Source organism: Charadrius vociferus, unplaced genomic scaffold, assembly GCF_000708025.1.
Source record: "Charadrius vociferus isolate BGI_N301 unplaced genomic scaffold, ASM70802v2 scaffold400, whole genome shotgun sequence".
NCBI classification, from domain to species: domain Eukaryota; kingdom Metazoa; phylum Chordata; class Aves; order Charadriiformes; family Charadriidae; genus Charadrius; species Charadrius vociferus.
This window is the reverse complement of record NW_009646556.1, coordinates 557,672-581,947: the sequence shown is the minus strand read 5'-3', so window position 1 is coordinate 581,947 and position 24,276 is coordinate 557,672.

Sequence of the window (24,276 nt, the reverse complement as noted above, 5' to 3'; positions counted from 1 at the left end):
ACCACTAATTTATAGCACTGCTGTTGTAAAGTTGTCTTTCTTGGGAGAAAGGGCTCTGCACTAGGAGGAAGTGTTGAAAATTTGAAGAAAGAAACTGAAAACATCCCTTACCTAAGTGTATAAATAAGGGAAACCCATGGCTTTGTCTCCAGTGAGTACAGCCAAAGCATAAATCAGTTTCCAACTTTGTTTCCAACTTTCTGTTCATAACAGTGATATTCATAGTAATAATGTGAAGGTGGTTACTGCAGAGAAAGCTGGGAAGACCCAAAAGCTTATCTTTGAAATGGTCATTGCCGGGGCAGGGTGATGGTGGTAACCCTGGTTATGCCTGCTTCAGGAACTTTGCTGCTTTCTAGTGATATTGGTATCCTGCTGTTTCGGACACCAAAACCATGGCTTAATTCTGCTAATGCTGTTTTCTCTCTAGACCTCCCCAAGGTCTGCTCTCAATCCTGGTGGATCTTGCTACTCTCCTTTCTGGGCAAGCTATATCCCCATTCTTCTTGGCAGTAGCGTGAGAACCCATTTCTGATGCTACTGAGCCGTCTCTGCTATTTTGCCTCTCGTTGCCGTAACGATGAGAATCTGACAGATTGATCCTGCAGGGATCAATCCTGCAGGATCAATCCCCAAACACTGCAGCAGTGTTGGGGGATGATCTTGCCCAACCTTTCTCCTATGTCTTCATCTCTTTTTCTCCATCACTGCAAAGGTAAGGTGATGGTGTGCCAAGGAGTGCTAGGAGACGGGAAATGGGATTTGTTCTATTCAGCTTGGATAGTCTTGTCAGTGCTGTTGTAATTCATCCTCTCTGTTTCCTTGCTCTTCTCTGTGGTTATATCCTTTGTTTGCCTTGTTCTTCGTTGCTATAAGTTGGTTGTTATTTCTGTTTCGGTGCACTTGGCATTGTCAATTGAGAGTTCGCATTATGTTGTTGCCCTTTGTGGCTATAGTGTGTTCTTTTCAGTAAAAGGATTTCAGGAATTGTTCCTTTGTGGTTGTATAATAATTAAACAGTGCTGTATCTTTGATTTGGGTAGGATTTATGGCTTGTGCATCTTCTGTCCCATCTTTTTAAAAAGAAAGCAGAATTATGTATTAATTTGACACAGATGTTTTTTAAAAAAAGTCTCTAATGAAAATCTGCAGTGACTTGTCTTGTCCTAGCTGGCGCAGTGCATCTGTTGTGGCTCGGCACAGAACCGGAGGAGCAGCGAGCAGGCTGTTTGTTCCAGGCTCGCCTCCGCCGCCAACAAACCTGGCTCCCCTTCCCGGCTCTGCCGCGGATGGCTTGCATGACTTTGAGCGAGTTCGGCAGTTTCTCTTCTACTTTGTGCGTGGTGAGGGAAGGTGTACTTGTATGTCCCTAAAAAGCAAGGTTGCAAAGGCAAATGCTTTTAAGAATTGCGTTGTGCCCGTTTGCAGCAGGGACGAGGCAGGAGGGGAGGATATCTGCCAATAAATGCCTAAAATCTTTATTGGATGTAATTATTTCCAGGATTTTAATTCTTAAATGCTAGACAAATGGGTAGGGATCTAGCAAAGTGGCAGGATTTGGTATACTCAAATCCTGTAGGCACTGTTGAAATGCTTATATTCAGGGAGCAGTAGGAACTGGGAACGTGGAGTATTTCTGCTTGTTCTTTGGGGTTGGCAGCAGCAAGGCACGGAGGGTAGTGATTGCAGGCTGCAGTCTGTTTCCTTGAGTGGCTTCAAGTCTATGTCAATGCTTCGTTTAATTCTCACTCTCCTCTCTGACAAATGTTGTCCTTTATGTGAATGTGTGATGCGGTGATTATTCTTGGATCCGCGTGTTTTGCTGTTGATGTGTATCTTGGGGTATATATATTAATGTTGGTGTGGAATCCAAAGGCTGATGAAACCGAAAGCATGCGCGTTGGAGCAGAGTACAGTCTTTTCCAGCCTTGGGAGAGGCCTGACTGCACTTTCATAAATCCTTCCTTGTGGCACGCAAGCGTCTCGGCTGTCATTGAGTGTGCTGTGTTTTGGAACATATGCACAAACGTACACACAGATATATGAAATGTTTCTTTTGGCTGTTTCCCGTATGCTTTAATTTTTCGCAGCTCTGTAAAATCTCATGTGCAAATTCTTTGTTTACAACTTTTATTGTATGTTAAAAGCAGAATTTTGAATAACTTAAGAAAATTCTTTAGTAGTCCTTTTTTAAGACAAAATCTTTGGTTGTTAATGACAGCACAGGGAGCTGTTAGGATTCTTGGTTTTGAAAGTAACTTTAGAAACTTTTTCCTGTTAATGGTTTATATTTTAAAAGCGGAGGGAATAATTGCTGCCTCCCTTTCTTTTTATTGTTAGTTCTTTTCTCTGCTTTCTTCTTCCCATCTCTGAAGGGTTTATTCTCATGCAGAAATTATAGTAGCTGTTACAAACCCTGTGAGCCTACTGAAGCTGCGAGTTAGCTCATAATCCCAGTACTCTCCTCTCATCTCACTTACATATCCCTGTGCAGTTTGTACTCCCATTTGTTAATTCCAATTTGATTGACTGCGGACATCTTTTGAACTCCATAACCACCAAAATGCCAGTGTTTCACTATGTAACTTAGTATTACGTCCATGTCCTGAGCCACTGCATCAGATGTTGTAGACATCTAGATTTACTTTTTCTTTGTTTGAACTTCTTTTTTTCCCCCCTAACACTGTTCAACCCTGTTGGTCTCTTGTTTCTCCGAAGCTCAAAGTCAGCAGGCTGAGACTGTGGCTCAATCCGTAGGAAAGAGTGACAGATACAAACACAAAAAATAATTAGCTGCTTGTTTGCCGTTTCCAAATGTAATACCACACTTCAAACAAGACGTTGCTATTCCATAGATCACAGTGATTGAGTGCAGATTAAATTGTTGTCTTATTATTTATCTATAGTAGGTCCCTGTATGAGCCAAGCTCCAAGCACTGAAAAGAAAAAGTCCTTGCTGTGAGCGTTGTACATACTAAAGATATACAAGTAGACAGATACAGGAGAAAAGGAAATTGAGGAGGGTAGGCAAATTTTATGTGAGTTAATGTAATGAGCATGGCAGCATTGCTTTTGCAAAGGGTTTGAAATATGGATGGAGCGAGAACCTGACCAGTGCATTCAGATGGGTCCCATCTGTGACCGTAGCTCTGATTCTGTGGTTGTAACTTGCAATACTTCAGGCACAGAAATGATGGGGGGAGAAGCTGACAAATGAGCAGACAACTGGGTCTTGAATAGAGATGTAGATTAAATCTTCCTCTGCAGAAAATATATTTGTGCAGGAGAGCAAGAGATTCATGAGGATGAATACAGTGAGGGTACAGTCTCTCATCAGTGCCCCTCAAAGATATACTAATGCTTTTCTGCTCTTTCTTCAGCACTGTTTTGGTTTTTTCCCTAATACATCCTTACCCTTCATCTGCCATTTTTGCATAGATACTTATTCTCCCATACAAGCTCTGATCCCAGCACATCTTCATTTTTCAAGGTATTGTTACTATGAAACACTTCTTTCTTTTATTATAAAATAAAGGAAAAGGGGAAGCCTTAGGAAGGAATATGTTTACTCCTGCAGTGTACGTCACTCCCAAATACAAATTTCCATTTTGTGTAAATCCAGATAAGCAAAGAAAATGGTGTGAAGTGATCACTGCAGAAATTTTCTTGATTTTTTTCCAAATGTGGTTTGTTGTGATTTTTGAAATCCCAAAGCCTAATGAAAATGTTTTGAAGAATGAAGGAACATCTCCTTTGCACATGCATATGAATGTATCTTCCAGATGTGACACACCCTAAAATATGTTGCTGCTGTTATAGTACAGTGTATTTCCCTATGACATCCCTTTTGAACACCGAACAGAAATCTCCTTGGAATTTAACCAAGACAATTCTTTTTTTCAAGTTAATATTAGATACTTTTTTTTTATTTCTAATGACTGTAATTAAGTAATGAAAAATGTAGGGGAATGTCATGCCCGATTTATTTTTAAGTTTTCTTTTTCTTTTTCCTTTTTTGTTTTCCAGTTGAACTGCTTATATGGCCCTTCATAATTGTATTATCGGAGTGGTTCAAGGATAATGGTGAAAGATGACAAAGAGAGAAAGGAATGTTCAAAATCCAAGTGCATAAATAGGTTTTCTGAGGAACATCACAAAGGCTCTATTGTGCTACACATAGCAGAGACAGAAAGGATGCATGCCCACCCTCTACCAGAAAATGCTGCAGACTTTTCTGCAGGTCACTTGCTGGTGTAATAAAAACTCTAAAAACATTCATGGGTACAAAAATGTTACTTGTAATATGCCACTGTTTGTTTCACTCATAATTCAAATAATTGCTGTAAGTAATGTTTGCATATTGGTATGGTCAGACAGCATTATCTGTCTCCTGCAAAGTACTTCTGGCCTGAGAGAAAGCACTCCTGCTGTGTTTGTTGTGGGCTGTGACAATCGGATGTTGATAGCTGTGCGTGAACTGTGGGGTGGTTTTTCAAGGTCAATAAAAATATTGGGCAGTAAGAGGGGGAGCAGAAGACCACCGACCTCATTTTGCTTGTGGCTTCGTCTCAGTTCAAAACCCTCCTGATGCATTATCTGAGTGAGTCTTTGGGAAAAAATATATTAATGCTCTCTTATTCGGTGCTGTTCTATTACCTATTCATCAAAAATATTGCTTTTGTGCATTTTTCATTATAAGATTCAACATTACCAGTGTTAATAAAGAGAGAACTCCTTTTCTTTTCTTAGAAATAGAATATGTAAAGACATTGCCTCTTTGATGTTTCTAAGCCAATACAATATGTATTTGAATGAGGATAAAAGTCATTCTTTTAACAGAAGATCATCCAAGTCATTTCTGATGAAACTCAAGAGGAGCGCTTTTTTTTTTGAGATGCTTAGAAATTAAGATTAAAAAAGGGAGAGCACCCCTTTGGAGTAATAGCTAGTGGAAATAAGTCATATATTTGACAGTATTTGTTAGGCTGCTGTTTCATGCAGGCCTGTGGTGACATGAGCCTCCATCACTGGGCTGACCTGTTCAGCAGCAGGTGTGTTGTGTTCAAAGGGACGAGAGCTCGCTGTCGCAGGCGGGTATTTCATGTGATGCGATCCTGAACTGTGCATAGACAGCAGGCCAGAATTTGGGAGTCCCTCCCAAAATTTCCTGTGCTGCCGGGGAAGCTCACGTCACAAGCTAGTTTCCTCATGTGGGAATTTTTACTGTGGATTTTCCACAGAGGATTGGGCAATACATGACTTTGTTTAGGAGCTGCTATAAATTTGGAGCTAACAAGTTTTATGAGGCTTCTGAAGCTTTGGGACTAGGATGCTGCTTGAATAGTGTCCCAGCTCACTACTGTCTGGCTAACTGCCGCCTGTGCAGAGGCGCAGGGCAGTGTGGCAGCTCTCCTTTATGAGGTTGATAACTCAAGTTTGATAACTTCAAGTTTGATAACTGTTTGCTGCAGAGGGTCTGCAATGAAGGAGCGTAAAAGGGGTTAAACGCTTCCTCCACCAAGTCTCCTCTGAAAATATGTCTGAATTTGGTCTTTTGGCCAAAATGTAAGAATGCTCCATACAGTAAATAGTTGAAAAGTTTTCTTAGAGCCCAATAGACATATCTAACAGGAGAGAGGCAACTCATGCAGAATGATTACTGTTGCACCAGTATTTGCTCCTGTTCAAGTGCAAACCTGTCTGTGGACAAGAGTAGTGTCTTGAGTCATTCCCTTCCTCTGCACTGTTCCAGAAGGTGGATCTCTGCCATGTAAAACCGGCTTCCTAGGAGTACTGTAACATTATCTGGGTTTGAATTTTAGATGGGTTTAGATCTTGGGCTGCAGCGAGAGAGTTTGGGCTTCTGCTGACTATCGGGGTGTCTGGGGACAGCTACGGGGGTTTCAACACAGTGAAACTGATTTTGCAGGGCTGGTGCTTTGCTTTGTTGCTGTTGGGTTTGGGGTTTTTTCTTAAGTTTGAACTGAACTTATGAAAATGGATGTATTGTTATCAGGAGAATAAAGGTTTCTTTTCTCTCAATACAGGTATGTTTTCTGAGGTGAACTAGATGTCAGTGACCAGACATAATAACCCCTTTTCTCTTATCCCCAGTTCACAGCAAGGTGAATGTGTTTCCTTGGCTCACAAGCCTGTGGTATGAAACCTGAATGAATTAAAACGGTCTCCCGAAAGCCACGGTGTTTGCTGGCTGGTTTTGCAGCCTTACCGAGTGGTATGCAGGCTTCTTTGTTGTCAGTGTATTGTTTTAAAAGTCTGACCTTTAACAAATTGGAAGCTACGTTAAGAAGTCTCCGTATCCACAAAATTATCTCTAAACTGGAAAGTGCTCTGACCACACTGTCCCGGTGGCTAAGGTGGACATGTGCTTGGACCCATCAGGCCTGTTTGCAGCAGACTGTGTTTCTGAGGGTGTAGCTGAAAGGGTAGGTCTAAAACTGAATGAAAGCATGCATTACCTGATCTGCTCTGAGGGTTCTTTCAGGTAATCTGCTGGTATCTCTAGGAAAAAAAAAAAAAAAAAGCAACCCTCCAAATGATGCGTTTAAAGAAAATTTTAAACAAACTGCAGGGGCATGTGTTAAAGTCTCTTGAAATGCCATCGGAGAGTGTAAGTTGCTGCAGTGCCATAAAGCTACAGGTCGCTGTAGGGGGCTGTGTTGCTCCAGGGGTATTTTCAGCAGAACGTTTTGTTAAGCACATCCCTCCTATTCCAGAGGAGCAGAGATGAGCTCTGGCCTGAGGGAGCAGCGGTGTGGACAGCATCGGTGCCTCTTCTGAGCACTGGCAGACTGAGAGAGAGCACAGTTGGGAGGTTGTTCAGGGCCAGTACCTTGTGCCCTGTCTGTCAAAGGTGGAGAGAGACCAGAAACACCCTTAAGGAGGTAGGTTGTACGTGGGCATAATGGGGAATGTTATTCTCCTGTTACCTCCTGCAGACACTGCTAGTAGGCAGGCTGTCAAGACAACCACTGAATTAAATGATACCACCATAATTTCTAAGCCTTTTTAGACTGACCAGGCAATAGTAAATATTGTGCCTATTTTAAGTACTTAATGGTCCTACTATCATGAAAAAAACCCATATTTCATTCCATATAGCTAAACACACACAAACACTGGGTTCAAAAATCTGTAGAGGGACAATGGGAAATAGATCTGTTTCACTTCTAAAACAACCCCTTGAATTTGGATGATGCCAGGCAAGCAATCACCATTTGGAGAGGTTGAGATGGAAAATTTGATTGTTCTGAATGTTTACCTAGAAAATATATTTCTGCAGCTCTGATGCGAAAGAACCTTCCATTCTGCATCTTGCGTAAATCAAACATGCCTGCCATTTGCTAAATTATTACATTATAAACCACGTTGTAATTACAAAACTTTAGTTGTTCCATTTATGATCTTTGTGGTTTATTGTATTATTGGTTGGACTTGAAAGCTGAAGCTTTAAATTTATGAAGTCCACTAAAATATTATATTCCCCATCCCTTTTTCCAGCTGATCAAATTACTAAATCAATTGCTGGGGGAATGCCAATGGTATTAGGATCAATAGGACTGTGAAATTTATTGTACATTTTTGTTGCTGTATAAAATTAGATTGCAGAGTTTATGAATGTTTATTCTTCTGAGCACTGGATTTCTGGTTTGCTTGAAACATACATTACAGCAGTTTGGTCTTTGCTTGTTATATGAACATTTCACCAGCAATACTTTAAACGTATCCTCTGTTAAAAAGTATTAATAGGTCTGTGGCTTTTTGATTTCATCCAAATGAATTTTCATAGATATTGGGTCTTTTTCAGGCCTTGAATTGACTCTGCAGAGTGCGTACTTAAATGTCTTGCTGAATTTGGCTCGTGCAAAGAAAACGAAAGCTAATGGAAACTTTCTTGATAATTTTGCTGGACTTGTGCATGGTCTTACGCACTTCGTATCAGAGAATCTCCTGCCCTTCTCAGCTTATCTGCTTCAGATGGTTTAGGCAATGCATAGTGAGATTTATTTTGATAATTAATTTAGCCAGCTCTCTTGAACTTCGGGAAAGAAGTGTTTAAATTACATCCTTGACTTTCCGCCAAGGAGGCAAAATTCCAGGAACGTTTGTCTTTGGGTATAATCGCACTGCAGAGCGGGAGCCCATTGGTGCGCAGCTGCAAAGGAAGTGTACAAAAGCAGTAACAGTCTTGAGAGAGAATAAATCTAAATGCAGTATTAGGCACAAAGCAAACTTCTTTTTAACAGTCACTAAATATGTATGAGGGGAGTGATCTTTTTTAAAATGAGTGCAATGCTTGCATTCAGTGAAGAATTGCTAATTCATCAGGAAGGGAGCTGATAATTCTAAAAAAGCTTATGTAGAAAAGGCCCAGTGAAGTCTGTATGTAGGAGCTGTGCATGTCTGGAAGAACAGTGAATCCAGGTTATTTACATACGCTGGGTAGATCAGGGTGTTGATATTCAAGAGGTATGTTTTGATCCTGGTCTGGCAGATAACCCCAGGCAAGGCATTTCAAATCGCTCTGCAAAACAAAGATAAATGCACAGCCCTTCACTACAGTGCTCTTTGGGAAAGATGACCAAAAAGAGGTACATAGAAATAGTATGTTATAAACAGCAAACTCTTTTCAGAGTCACTGGTCAAGTACATTACATGGTTTTGAGTTTTCTGGCGACTCCCTTTCCTTCCCTCTGCCAATCTGTGGAAGACGACTAGTGGTAGAAGCGCTCCACATTAAATTTTCATTTTAGCGGTCACAAAATATAGGATCTCAATTAAGCCCAACATTAAGCCAAGCATACACTGCAGGCCAGCCCTAATGAGAGGAGGAGAAGGAAGGGGATGATAGCGCTGTGCTCAGTGAAGACCTAGATAATGCTATTTGAATGTTGTGGTGTTTATAAACCTCTTTTTAGGAAGCCAGAAGTAAAGAGACTTTCCAAGAGAGCAGAATGGATCTGACTATACACAGAGTTCTGTGAAATGAAAATACTAAGAAAATATTTTTCTTCTTGTCTTTGCTATTAATTTGAGGTGCTCTGCTTTAACTAGAGTAGGTGTAGCTAGCTTACTCAGAATGTGGTTTTCAGGCTACCAATGCCCCTTTCATGGAAATGTTTTTTAAAAAGCACATAAACCAGCAATATCTGTCCTCACCAACTGTAGAATAAAGAAAGCACTTTTTCCACTAGACTACTGAACTTTTGTTAGAAGCTACAGGGACTTGAAAATATTATTTCAACCAGAAGAGGACTTTAATTTTTCCACTCACGTAATAAAAAATTAGGTCAAGTGTAGATATGAAATAACTTTTGCTGAAATCTGTTTCAGTTGTATAAAATGGTACTAGTATTATCTATTACCAGTGTTTTTGGATTAAAATGCCATGATTTGCCATAAACATTATGCGCCATAAACAGTGATCCATAAATCAGGAGAAAGGTGCAGGTGAAAAACAACCCTCTAAATGAAAGGTCGGATGTTGAAGGATCAGAGCGCTAACAGCGATAACAATTATTTCTTTGTACTCTGTGTTGGTGGATTTGTATGTCCTATACCATTTCCTTTTTCTGTTTGGCTGTAGAATGAGTTCCGCTTTGTGGCAAAGCTATCCTGAGATTCAATTGGGAGCAGTTGCCCAGTTTTGAAGTTCTGTGCTGTCTCTGACAGGCTCACCCGTACAGTGACACATGGGTGTGGGCTCTGCTGTCTGTAGGTTTCTCAGCCCTCTGCGAGGGAGCTTGTGAGCTTGTCCTGGTGCTGTGGGATGGCAGCGTCAGCCAGGTGAACTCGGGGAAACCCCAGTCACCCTGTTGGAGGTGCTTCAGGAAGAAGGCTGTCTCAGCAGAACATTTCAGTTTTGACAAACTGCTGAATACCATGCCTCTTTTCAGCTTTCTTCTAGGTTCATGTGTATATTTGCACATCCATCTCTGTGCAGGGAGGGGAAGGAACAGATGCTTTCTCACGTTTCAGATGTAAACCAGCAGAAAGAGCATTCTGTCCCTATTGCTTTGCCTTTAGGCTTCTACTTCCACACTGGACTGTCAGAGGGAGGTCTATTTCCCTTAGCTCCAGCTAGTGGAGAACGAGGCATAGTCTGCTGCATCTTTCACACGACTGCCTTGTTGCTTTGTGGAATTGGATTAGGGGCTGGAAAGCATTGGTGAGATTGGTGATTTTTATTTTTTTTCCTTTCAGTGACAGTCCTTTTTCCAAAGTCTGGTTGTTAAGGCAATTCATCAGCTTTCTCATAGTGTTCAACATAGGTATGTTAGATGATATCATTCACTTTCTAATCTGGTTTATAGGCTTAAACGTGAGTCTTAGGAGGGAGAGGAGACACTGTTCAAGAAACTGCAGGCAACGAGTACTCCTATGTGTGATCAGTTTTAAAGACTAGCAATGAGTTTTGTAGTTGCTTGGCTTCCTAGCTGGGTTTCAGCCTGCATAGGGTGACCTTTGACAGGGAAAAGCTTATCAGTTGTCAACAAGAGAATGTGTTTTAACTTCTTACTGAGCTCCGGAGAGGAAGGATGGGCCAGTGACCATGGTGCTTTCTTCCCGTAGAAACCCCGTATGGTTTCTCTGCAGACTTCCTATGTGCTCTTAGACAAGCCTGTCTGCCATGATCCCAGCTGCCAACAAGGCATTGGAGGTAATATTTCTCCATTAAAACTGAGCCAGTATTCCTTACAAATGTGTTTTGTGACTGCTTAAGAATTTGAAGTCTCTCTAATGCTTCAATAATTTAGAGCAGCTAAGCTTCATAGTCTTGTCACTTTCATGGGAATTAAAACTTCTTCCTTTTGTGGCGTTAACCTGAAAAGTGTGTATGTATTTTCATTTTGGTTAAAAAATAATTAAGTCTGGGAGGAGGGGGAAGGAAGGATAGATAGAAGCTATATTAAAAATTTTTGCTTTGTATGAAAATCTTTCCATGTAGCTCTAAAATTCTTACTCTGTAAAAACTTTTCCAAGCTGCTTGGTGTGTCTTTACAGTTAACATGCTTATTTATTGTTATGTAAATATAAACAGAAATTGAGTTGGATGGGGTAAAATATGTTACTGCTACTAGCTGTGATGGTAACATAAAGGGACAATGTTAAGATTATTTTGTGTTGTTTGGTCTTTCTTGAATGCGGTATCCTTATTTTTAAAATTGCATTGAAAATTCCTACTGAAATATTTATAAAGCACAGATATTGCATAAGGGGAGAACCATAAAAAGGAGTTCTTGGTAGTCAGCTCTTAAAGTAGAGGATGTATTTCTGCATTTATCTTTCAAAAAATGAGCTTTTCAGATGTGTTATCTGTTAAATCCAGATAGAGCTCCATATTGCTGTAATCTGACTTTTAAAAAAAAATCTTTATTTGAAAGTATTAGCTTTGCCATTTGTATGAAGGGCAGCGAGCTACCCAGTAACAGCTAGTAACGTGAACGACAAGGGCATTTGTCTGGAATGGGGAGACAGAGGACTTGAACCCGAGTTTCTTACACCCCAGAAGAGCCCTTAGTTACTTGGCCATAGGTTGTTATGGAATGTTCCTCTGTTTCCTTTCCCTTTTTTATGTAAAAAAAGCCTCAAATAAACTCAAAAAGGAGAAAGAACAGACACTGAAGCCTCTCTGTACTTCATGCTGTAGAAATGAGTTAATCATAACCCACTGTTACTCCTTGCTGAGTTGGCAAAATGTTTTTGATTATTGTGCATTTGTTTATGCATAGGTAACTTTTAAAAAAAAAATATCAGGTGCTTAAATCCTATTTTCAAAATATTGTTGTCTATTCAGGACACTCAGTTCAACTGGGACTACACAGAAGATGGAAATGTTATGGTAAAATAACTAAGGAGCACTGAGAAAGCCAACTTGCACACCAGTGGCAGCAACTTGCAGCCTCCAGGGTCTTCTGTGAGCTAATTCACAGTGCATCTCAGATGCTATTTCAGTCAGATTCCTCCTAAAAATGGGTTATTCTGTAAGTTACTTCAGGCGCCTGCAGTCTGGGCAGCTCAGTGCTTGCGGGTCATCTTGTTGCAGTTATCAAGTACAACTCAATCTTAAAAGTCAATCAGTGGTGCCCCCTCAGTGGATATTGACTGAGGATGTGGACCATGAGCATCTGTCATATATTGAAGCAGAGACCTGAGCTAACTCGTGTGTAGCTGTGTCACTCCTTTATCTGTAGTTACAGGATGCTGGAGTGTATAACACAAACGTCATCCTAACAGAAAAAAGTGTAATCTTTACATGGTAAAGATTAGTTTATTGATGGAGCACAGGTTTGTGTAGCACTGTGGGGATAGCTCTTCCATGATGTACCAGAAAGTATTCTACAATGTAATAATTTAAAACCATTAGCGGCATGTTGTTGTCGTCTTTCATTTTAATTGTCTTATGTCTTCTGCTGTATGTTTTTTAGCACTGGCACATATGCCAGACTTTAAAGAGTCTATTGTGGAATGTTTGTCACAAACAACCAGGACTAAAAGGCTTGAGGGCATGAAATAAACATGCATTTACATTAAAAAATAATTGCTTGAAGGGTTTTGCTTTGCGCTTTTCTTTTTGTCTTGGAGGAGAAGATGAACTCTTTCCTGCGTTTGGCAGGGGCAGAAATATCCAGACGTTAGTCTCCAGACGTGCAAGCACGTGTTGGGGTGTGAGCGAAAATGCCCTGTCCCACACTGCGCCGCACCACCCACCTCTCCTGCACCATTGATTTTAATACTCCCTCCAGACGCGAGAGGCAAACATGTTAGACAGGAATCTCTTTGCTTCAGCTGCCTGACATATGGTACCACACAATCTCTGTTTCATTTTGACAGTGCCAAAACCCAACAGCCTTGAACAGCAGCCTTGAAATGTAATAGGATGAACACACAACGCCACAACAAAGCTGCTGTGTGGGGTGTGTAAATCTGTCCATCACTTAAGAAATTCCTTGTAATATTTGTTTTCAAGAAGTTTTTCTGATCATCAGTTGGTTTGTTGGATGGGGCTTGAGTGATTTGGTTTTCTTGCTGCTTCTAGACAAAGACCCTTGGTTTTGGCTGTCGGGGTGCTGCATGTGCAGGATTCCTATTTCCAGCCTCCCATTGCTGTTTTGCTGATCTCTTTCGCTCCGTAGGGAAGCACGAGTTAACACAAAGATTACAGTAAATTTGTTCTATGGTAAACTTACATCAAGAGAAGAAGCAGGAAGGCACTTCCACAAACCAATAATGACTGCGTGTCACTACAGTGCGGCTCGTATATCACTGGAAATGACAAAGTGGTTTGAAGTGCGTAAGAACATCAAAGGCCCCTTGTTTATTCAAGGTCACAGACAGATGGGATCTGGTGTATGGCAAGCCTATATGAAAGCTATGGCCGTTTGGAAATGGGGATGGATGAAACCAAAATTGGAACAAGATGTAGCCATAAAGGCTGAACATGGCATGAAAAAAGACTATTAGCTCAGCACAGTTAAACTTGAACTGTTTTTATCCCAATTAAGAAGGGTGATATTGGGAAATGTTTGCGGTTTGTTTTGGGTTTTTTTCGTCCTCAGAAATGACTAATTTCCATTTTGGTGACTAGAAACCACCTCTTTTTTGGTTTGGAGGTCATTTATCTTATTTTGCATCTTTTAAGAGGACAAGTCAACATTTTTTTTAAGATAATGCAACTTCAATATTGCCTTTTTCTCTTGTAAGCTGGCATTCTGATTATGTAGATAATATTTTATTGGAAATCACTGCTTTATTGGAAATCCTACCCTTGAATATATTCTCAACATTCTCATTATGAAGATAATGAAGAAATGCCTCCGATGTTTTAATTGCAAAATAATACATTCAGTTTAGGTTTTCATCACCACAGATACTACAGTGTCCTTTTTTAACTTCCCTTTCTTTCTCCTGTATTTAACCAAACAATTAAAAATAAAAGTGAGCTTGTTTTTTTGTGGAACATCTAGGCATAAACTTGATTATCCACCTAATCTTTATGTCCAAAAGAAAAACACAGCCAGATTCTCAAAACAATTTTAATCATCTCTTTGTGGTTGAGCAACTTAATGGTTTGGCTTAGATTTGTGCTCCAGCACAAGTGTCAATCAAACAAAGACCTGTTTTCCCGACATTTACCAGTCTCCTGCTATGGGGAGAACCTTGCTGCAGTCAATTCGTTGTTCATCATAATTCAAGTTTTTCCCTTGGTTGTTTTTCCTTATTTGAAGATGGCTTGAAGTTTTAGGGTACACTTGAGAATTTGAAACTAACTTCACTCTACCTACACAAGAGTTAAAGGGGAAATGGGGAGAAGGGGAGAGAGGAGGACATCTACCAAAAATGACCTGCGTGTTTTCACATCCAAAACCCAAAGGCATGATCGGTATCTACAAAAATAGTGTTGATAATAGTGAAATAATTTCCTGTACAATTTACAGACTGAATCTAGAAATCTATCCCCAACCTTTATATTTTCTATAGATACAAATCCTAGTTCTTGACTTAAATATTCCCAGATAGTTTTGTAACTACTGAGTCATGCTCAGACTCATTCATCCAACAATCCCTGTTCCTGTTTCAGGCTGCGAGTACCATATTGTCTGTGTAAATGTTTCCTGATTTGAGCTTTCCTGTGTTTAGAGAATACTTCCCATAAACTTGTCAGGCCCCTAATTAATGCACTGGACCACTAGGCACGTCAAACAAATTACATCATTTTTTGTATATGTCGCAGATTCCACATTTATTAACTGGGTTTAATAATTGCTGAACTTGAAGTTATTTTGATTAATACGGAGTTTGAACCTGGTTTACTGGCACTCTCTCTGTTTTGGGGAAGAGACAAAGGCTCAAAACAAATGTTACTGGATTATAAAATTGATGAGAATTGAGTTTTTTTAATGAGGCTTGAAAAATCTCAGGGAAATAATCTTTACCATAATTAATTTGCAGTTTCTGCCTCCTACTCTATCCTGCTAGCAGGAAAGAAAAAAGGAGAGAGGACGAGGTACGGCTTAAAACAAAGTGCATATTTTCCTCTAATTCTCCTATTGAGAATTAGTGGAAGGTACAGAAACAGTAAAATTTGACAGGAGATTTATTTGGCTTGAGATTTCTAGTCACCTTTTGAGAACAGAAATTTCCTGAGTTAATAAACCAGCCCAGCTTGCTTCTATGTGGAATATCCTTACTCCAGCTGAACTCTACTCTAGCTGTAGAGTTTAGAAAGCGAGGATTTTCATTCTTTTAGTGCTTCCACGTTTCATCTTCTGTTTGCCATGGGAGTTTAGGGGAATAAGCAGAGCCCAGGAAATACTCTGGTTCATGCGGAATGGTGGTCTTTGAATGATGCCATTACATTTGCACCCCTACAAACGGAACTGCCTCATCACTGGAAGACTCGGGGCTTTTAGGGATTTCTGAGTCACTTGTAAGCCATCCTACCCCCCAAACTCCACCACACTCTCCTCCATTTACAACTTGTCTCTATGGGCTATAATTCAAGTAACTTTCCAAGTATTCTCCCAGAAGCATTCATGTAAATCCTCAACTGTAGCACACGGGTACTTTTAGCTCAAGTTTGTTAAAGAAGTTTTGTAGGTTATGTGTTTTGTTGGTGTGGCTTCCTGGCTAAAATGTTGGGTGACTTGTGGACAGAAAGTAGCCTACGTCAGTGCCATTACTCTTGGAGTGTTTTAATCCCTTTTCTCTGTACATTAGGTTCCCACAGTTGACTGTTGCAAACCAGTTGCAGAGACTTTAACTCATTAAAAGAATTGTGAAATACAGTTTGGGAAGTCTAAATACCATTAATGAGAGAGTAAAGGGATAAAGCGGGTCTAGAAAGGGTTATTTTGTAGCATAGTTTTTTTCATTTTGACTTTGGCTAATTCAGGAGGTCTAACTGGGGTCTTGATATTCTGAGTTAGCTCTATATGGTAACATTGATGCTAATAGACGAGGGCCAGCATAATATCAATTATTCAGTTATGTCCTACCTAAATCTATAAAAAAACACCTAATCATGGCTAATCACTGGGTAAATCTTGTGCTGATTCTTTACACAGAGGGTGAATTTCATCCTCGTGCAATAGATCTACATGAATCTAACATATCTTTTAAGCTGCGCTTTCATATTACAGAAAGCCATCTCGTTTCTTTCAAGAAATACAGCTATTTTTTTCCCAAGTTATGAGTGCTTTTTTCTTCTTATATTCTACGGCTGCTGAGTGATTCATTTCCCAAATGTTTACAGAGAACATCCACTGGAAAAGGGGATCATGACTTTTTAAAATACCTATTTAAAGAAGATGTCTCAATAGGGCTGTGTAATCCAGTGCAGCTTCTCTCTGGTGACCAGAGCCCACGGCAGAGTTGAATCAGTCTTAGTCAATCAGAGCGAATGAATTTTTTGGCAGATATATTTGACTATAGTAATTCCAAATACTTTTTTATTACAATGTAGCAGATTTTAATTGAAATGGCCAGATGGAATATTTTCCTTTTACTCACCTCTAGTATTGTTTTAGGAAAATCTAAATTATTAAACTCTTGTTATTTTAATTTATGAATACTATTTAACCATTTTGTGAATACGTAACAGTGATATAATTTTATGACTAAGATACCAGAAAACTCATCTTGTCTGCAGTCTTACATCCTTTAAATTAAACATACCAAATATAAGAAATGGTTTAAAAATAGATATTAATTTTCTCAGAAGAGATTCTAATATTAATTTCTAGGGTTTTCAAATGATACAGCCCATACATAGGTTGTAATTTTAAAATTTTGAAATACTTTTGGTCATATTTATTTCATCTTTTGTGTTAAAAATTTAGAAAGAAGAAAAAATAGAGAGATTGTTTTTTAAATGTTTTAACTCTCTATAATAACAAATCTTTTAAGTTTTCGTGTTTTAGTCCTATTTAATGTATCTTGTTCAGGAATGATTCTTCACATATAACAGCTCGGGTTTTGTGGGTTTTTTCTTTTTTTTTTTTTTCCTCTCCTCCTTCTGTGTCAAAAGAAAATTCTCCTTATGGTGGAAGGAGATTTATATATCCATAGCCACATCTCTGCCTCCCTTGAGCCAATTTTGACAATATGGCTCTTGTGCAATTTTGAAATTGTATTCAAATGGTAACAGGCTGTGTTCTGAAAATATAAGTATACATATGGTATACATGTGTGTTTCTGTGGATGTCTATGCAGAATGTAATACACAAGTTAGTTTAGCAGGTAACCTGTGTGTCCAAGTTTTGTTGCATTCATACACAAGTAGAATTATTTTCCGATACTATGGTGTCTTTCTGATGTGATGAAATGCTTGAGATATAAAATCTCAACGCAGATCAGCTGTGTAACTTACAAATATCTGTGGCGTCTCTGTTTCTTCCAATTACTTTCATACTGTATGTATCCAGTAATATATTACAGGTGTGTTTGCTGCCAGCCCGGTTCCATCAATCTGAGATCCCAAATTAAAGCTTGGTTCTTCACAAGAAATTGCTGTTATTCAATCAGTTACAAAAAATTTGTTTAGAACTCTGAGCCAGACTCGAATCCAAATCACTCTTTTATAGCTGCACAGACTTTGCAGAACTAAGGTGAGTGGAAAATAATAAAAATCTGTTCCTGTCACTAGCAGCAAAGAATTATAGCTCTGAAATGGATTTCTTGCATAAGATAAAATTATCTTAATCACAGCTGTGCTTTTCAAAGTTGTGCCAATTTTACAACATTCATCATTAAACACCTGGATTTGTGTGTTGTGATAGTGTTTTTATGTTGTATTTTACATATTTGATGAATACTGTAAGAGTGCCTCTCCATATTTTTATGTTGTTTAAGCCAGCTGAATTTAATGCTCAAAAGGTGATTAGTAGCCTAAAGGTATAAAGTTGCCCATACTGATCCAGATTACTTTCTATTGAAACGTTCCATAGATGTCAATGGATTTATATCGGGGTCCCTATGTAATATATATGTATACATCCACAGATTAGAAGGAAACATTAATGAAGATTTGAGGTCTGTGAGACTTGGGCAGATATATACCATGAAGTCTGTATTTCATTGTGCTACGGTATTGGGGTTTACATTATGAATGTGGAAAAACAGTTGCAGTTATTAACAAATGAAAAGTGTTTACAAAATAGGCTTTATGCTGTACTCTTGTCCATGTGTATATTCTGCTGTGTGTGTATCCAGGAAGAGCTATTGCTTTACACGTTGCTAAAAAAAAAAAAAAGTCCTGTTTAAATCCTTCTCAGGATTCTTAATCCTTCTCCTTTTCTTAAACCCACTCAGTTTAAGTGAGGAAACTAGAATATGGAATGAGGTCTGCTGAAATGGCACTTGAAAAAAAAATACAGCAATATTTATTGTTTTCCTTGTAGTTCAAGTTTGATTTTCAACATATTTAGGAACAAATAAAAATGTTTTAATGCTGAAATGTTAAAATGCTTTTAAAAGCCAAAACCTAGATCACATTTCTTTCCAGTCTCACAGTGAAGAAGTTTCCACTTCATCTGTTTTCTTTATTGGCTTTTCTTTGTTGATCATCTCTGTTGTTTGTTTGGCAGTGTTAGTTAACATAGCCTCTCTTCCTTTGTAAAGGACATATTAACCTTCCATATTTGCAGACAAGAAATTGGGGTGGAGGTGGTAAAACTGATTTAATGAAAGTTTTTAAAAAAGTATAGTGCAGAGATGGAATAAAATCACTGTATTTCAGTCTGACCTTGCTATTGCAGCTACAAAAGCTCCATCTATATGTAATACATATAGTGGAAGTTATTTCAAGGGTGTAAGTCACCGTCTCAATAGGTGAAGGCAGTTCTGTAAGAGGCTCAGGTGAAGCAGGGCCACCCTGTTACAGTATGTAGTTCCTTGTCCAAGTCAGAGCAAGGAATAGCGACAGTGTGCAGCTGTACATGTATGGTGCCAGAGCTCTTTTGTCTCCCAGTACTTCTCAGATAAAAGGGATAATAAGAAAACTCATGCAGTTGTTGACCTTTAAATGTATATTATAGTCTTTCATTTCATGGTTTTAAATAGCTATTTCCTTATTATAATTTAATACATGTTATGCCTACAAACCTGGAAAAATTGGCTTGTTTCATCAATTTCAAAGGAACACAAAGTACACTCTGTACTCTGTTGTAAAAGTTTTATTAAACTTGATAGCATTTAAAATAGTCTTTGAGAATTGCTGACACAATGATTCTAGGTTCTTCTTGGCTTGTATATAGCTCTAGCAGTGCTTGCAATGAGAAGCTTATTTGCTGAACTGGTAATTATTACTGTAGTCACACCAGTTTGGCCATAATGCCTTTCTAGGTCTCAGTGCATTAGATTCAAGAGAAGGGTAAAGATCATCTCAGGGAACAGTTTGCCCTGGGGGATTTCAAGTGAGTAGATAAGAGCATTTAAGCTGTTCTGCAGCTGTTGAACGATGGGCATATTTTGTAGGGAAGCCTGGAGTGGTGCTGGGATGGATGCATTGATATAAAAGACAAGTCGGGCTCATAGCTGTCAGCTCAACCCATCTGTAAAGCAAGATGAATGGACCTTTGGATATCTTCTTGTATTAATATGTATTGTAGAAAAGAAATCCTTAGTAATGCTGCGGAGGAGTGGATCCTTATCTAATAACCTAAAATGAGTTCAGTTTTCAGCATAAGGGCTGCAAATGGCAATCCTTACATACCTAGGGAAAGCTAGTTTTTAGGAATGGACATCATGCTCTGATAAATATTCATATCAAAGCCAAAGAAATTTGGAATTTTCATGAGTTGCGACAGTGACTCCAGCCTAAAAATACCCCTGCAGAAACCCTGCTGTTGCCTCTAAGGGTTAATGTGACTGATCAAAAACTGTAAATGCAGCTGGGTTTTAGGGCCTGTTACGCCTCAATAAATTCTACTAATTCTGAGAAGGTATAAGAAAGGAGTAAAATACTGGTAAGCCCCTTCCTCAGAAATTATCCAGTGGTAAATCAGGGCTGGGAAATATCTCTTTTGAACTGAAAAGACACCTCATCTAGAGAAGTTTTGCACAAAGCTTTTATTCTGAATTTTATGGGTAAAGATACTACCTGCACTGCTGGGGGGGGTGTACAACAGAACTCAAGATTGTTTTGTGCAATTTGAACTGCTATTAATTTTTATGGCACTTTCTCTCACCCTCTCCTAAACAAGGAATCAAACCTTTTAATACTTGCCACGATATAAATATTTTATCTTAAGAAGGCAGTGATGAAAGAGAAGACGACACGATATTCATCGCTGAGGAATTTCTGCAGAATGGAAATTCCATCATGGCTGCATTTGACCCTCTTTTAAGAAAACTGTTTTAAAAGCCTAGGTTTTTTTGGCTATCAATAATTAGGCAATATGAAATAAAAATATGCATTAGAAAATCATGCTTGATTGGCATAATTTTTAAACCATTGTTTTACCTTGGACCTGTGGGACCTGTGGCTCATAATGGAAATGGTTGAGATTTTGAGAGTCCTACTGCAGTCCATCCAAGCCAAGAAGCATAATTCAATGATTGATGGAATTTTTGGGGTGGAAAGAAGAGTGGAAGATAGCTTTTAACTATAGCTCTGTGGTAACATATCTCTGTGTGGTGATAGAGCACCCAGGGGGACTCTAAAAAAAAAAAAAAAAAAAAAAAAAAAAACAAAAAACTCCAACCCTGAATTAATAAAGCCGTGTAAGGTGAGAAAAGTCTTGTTGCAACAAACCAATGAAAGTGTCGTTGGGGGCAAGAGAGAGAAGAAAACCCCAAGACCTCATCTCTGCTTTGTTAACAGAGTGTAGTAGTCAGCCAAATGGTGATGTATTCTGTGCATTCCTTTTATTTTTCATTTGTTTTCTTGGTTAGCGTACAACAAAGACCAGTAATGATGGACAGAGCCACAAACCCACAATGACTGTATATGTTACAAAAATACAGACGATGCTTACAGGAAAGTGACACAGCAGATTTAAAACGTGTGGTAACGTTAAAAACGTCTCTGTTTATTCTGGTTCCCACACTTTTGGGAGTTACAGGCATATGCTTTTCCCTTGGCATGAATCTGACAGAGCACTTAGTGCCTACTGAAGGCTAAGTCAAGTATAGCAGCGGGGCCAGGCCCTGAGGCCTAAGTAGCAGACTTCATCATCCATCATCCCCTGACAGATGATTTTCTGGCTCTCTATTACATAGGGAGAAAATGTTCACGCAATGCACAGTAAATATAGATACGAGGGAGAATCTCCTTCAGAAAATACTTTTGTTCTTATCCGTGACCAAATTACCATTGTTATTGAAAGCATTTAAATTGGTTTATGTAAGGAAAAAGGTCAGGGGAAACAACATTAAATTTAAGTGGCAACTGGGAATCAGAGCTGCACAGTTTCCTGTAATCGGGTTTCCTTGGAGTGCACAATGTTGGGTGTTTTTGTAAAAAGGCAATCAGAAAGAAACAAGAGGAAGTTATATGTTAGTTTAAACGAAAGTTCCTGTATTTTTATGGACAGGAAGATATTTTATTTTTTTTGGTGTGAAACTGTTGGTAGTTTGAGATTGAGGTATGCTGTGTGATGGGAGCACAGAATCATAGAATGGTTTAGGTTGGAAAGGACCTTGAAGATCATCGAGTTCCACCCCCCCTGCCATGGGCAGGGACACCTCCCACTAGACCAGGTCACCCAAGGCCACCTCCAGCCTGGCCTGGAACACCTCCAGGGATGGGGCCTCAACAACCTCTCTGGGCAACCTCTTCCAGTGCCTTACAACCCTCACAGTGAAAAACTTCTTCCTAATGTTTAATCTAAACCTGCCCTCTTCCAGTTTATAGCCATTCCCCCTCGTCCTGTCACTACATGCCCCAGTAAAAAGTCCCTCCCCAGCTCTCCTGTAGCCCCTTTAGGTACTGGAAGGCGGCAATAAGATCTCCCCGGAGCCTTCTCTTCTCCAGGCTGAACAGCCCCAGCTCTCTCAGCCTCTCCTCACAGGAGAGGTGCTCCCGCCCTCGGATCATCCTCGTGGCTCTCCGCTGGACACGCTCCAGCAGGTCCATGTCTGTCTTATGTTGGGGACTCCAGAGCTGGACGCAGTACTCCATATCTGAATATTGGCAATTCTACTTGTATCTCTGCCACACTATGTTTGGGAAGGGTGGGGTTTGCAGCGGTGACTGGGTTGAATGGGTTTTATGGAAAAGCACGAAAGGGCAAAATACCAAATACTGTGTTTGAGTTTACTTATATGGGAACGAGTAACAGTACAGGGGGACCCTTTGTAATCTGATGGACTTCATAGTCCTGGCAGATGAATCACAGGACCCAAAGGCTGGAAGCTGGCATATGTGGATTAGAGAGGAGGTAAGTTTTTAGCTGTTGTCAGGTGCTGGAATGGTCCAGCCAGAGGTGTGGCAACTTGCTGAAAACGTACTCAGCTGAAACAGGGTAAAGACTTCTTTTTCCATGGGTATGCTTATTCATACCAACTAGTACACAAAGTAATGGCCTGTGGTTTGAGGGTAACTCAAGATTTGGTGAATTCTACAAATCTAGTAGAAACATACCTGATTTGTTATCATCTCAGGCCTGTAAGCCCTTCTGAAATGGAATGTCACTTGGAAACAGACACATATAAATATTCTTCACTGAAGAATATATTTCTGTACAGTTTTTACCACTTTGCCTTCTTTGAGGCTTCAGTGACCTTTAGCACAAGCTGAGTCTATTCTGTCAGAGCTTTGCTATTATTTTGTCCTGGCAAAAAGCTTAAAACCGGCTATCCATGTGCAGGCTTTTTGACAGCAGACATCAAAAAAATGTTTGGATCTGACCCTCACCACCTCTGCATTATGTATGTATTCACCTCACAGGGCAAAAATACTTTCAAAACTGTTAAGTCTTATTGAATTTTGATAAAGGAGTCATCTAAGGATCCAAGACAGTTTTATCCAGTAGAATCAATGGTTATTTATTATTTGGCACTGCGATGATGACAACGTTTTTGCACATTGAAGAAAAATGTTTGTCTAAAATTCTTACATCATCGCTAGGTACTTATATATGCAGCTACTAGATAGCCTGAATAAATGGGTACTTGCTGAAGCCTGCTATTGATGCTATGGTAAACGGAAGGGATTGTCTGACATTTACTGTATATGTCAGAAAATTCAGATCACTTCCTTAATATTTGCTTTTCCTATCAAGGTCATCCAAACCACTAAAAAGTCATGAGCTGCGGAAGGAAATTTTAAGAGTTCTCATGTGGTCATTGCTAGGGAAATAATTTCCTTCAGTATCCATATGTTCAGCATCTTTGCCTTGTTCTATATTTGGTAAAGTTGTGGCATTGCATTTTAGGGAGAAGAAGAGAAAAACTTGCAGATGAAACTTTTTGGCTAACCTATTTGACAACAGTGTTACTGAATTGTTAAACTGAGCATTCTGCTCAGTTTGCTATGGTTATGGAAGCAAGTAGAAAATTCTGCTTCTCTCTTCCTTCTTACCCACTCTCTCCAGCTCCCAGCTGAGGCTGAGGAAGGTTCGTTCTTTGTTGTCTTTCCTTTCCAGCCAACATATAAAGTTCATGAAAGGAGATCAAATGATGAAGTGATGTTTCCTAAGTCTCAGCTAAATCCAAGTAAATGAAAACACCAATTGCTAACCCAAACTCTGCCAAATATGGTGTTTTGGTCCCATCCTGGAGTGTGACACAGCAAATACTCCAATGTTTTTTAGCACCGTAAATAGACTCCAGCTGGCTGTTTTTAAATGTGTGGCATTTACAGATGCCACCTTTTCTACTTTCCTATCTGCTAAACTCTGGTGGAATAAACACATATCAGCAAGGCCAAAGCATATAACACAAACAGACCTCACTGAGTTCCTTAGGTGTGTTTGTTTTTTAATAGCATGGATGCATTTAATCCACATTATGTGTTTCTGCTGTGGTTAGAAGGAAGCATGGGTCTGAATTTACTTGTGAACACTGTATTCCTCTCTGTAGTTTCTTCTTTTCCCTCCTCTGTTTAGCAACCTGTTGTAGGTGTTGTAGTTGATGTGATCCAAAATATCATTAGAGGTATGTATGCATGCATGTGGTGCCTGGTGTCTAAGTCTCTAATACAGCTGATTACTAGGTGGCCCTAACCTGATACACGTCAGCCCAGTTTTGAGCATGGATTGGACAAGATGCCCACAGAGGTCTCTTTTGGCCTAAGTTATTTTAAGATTCTGT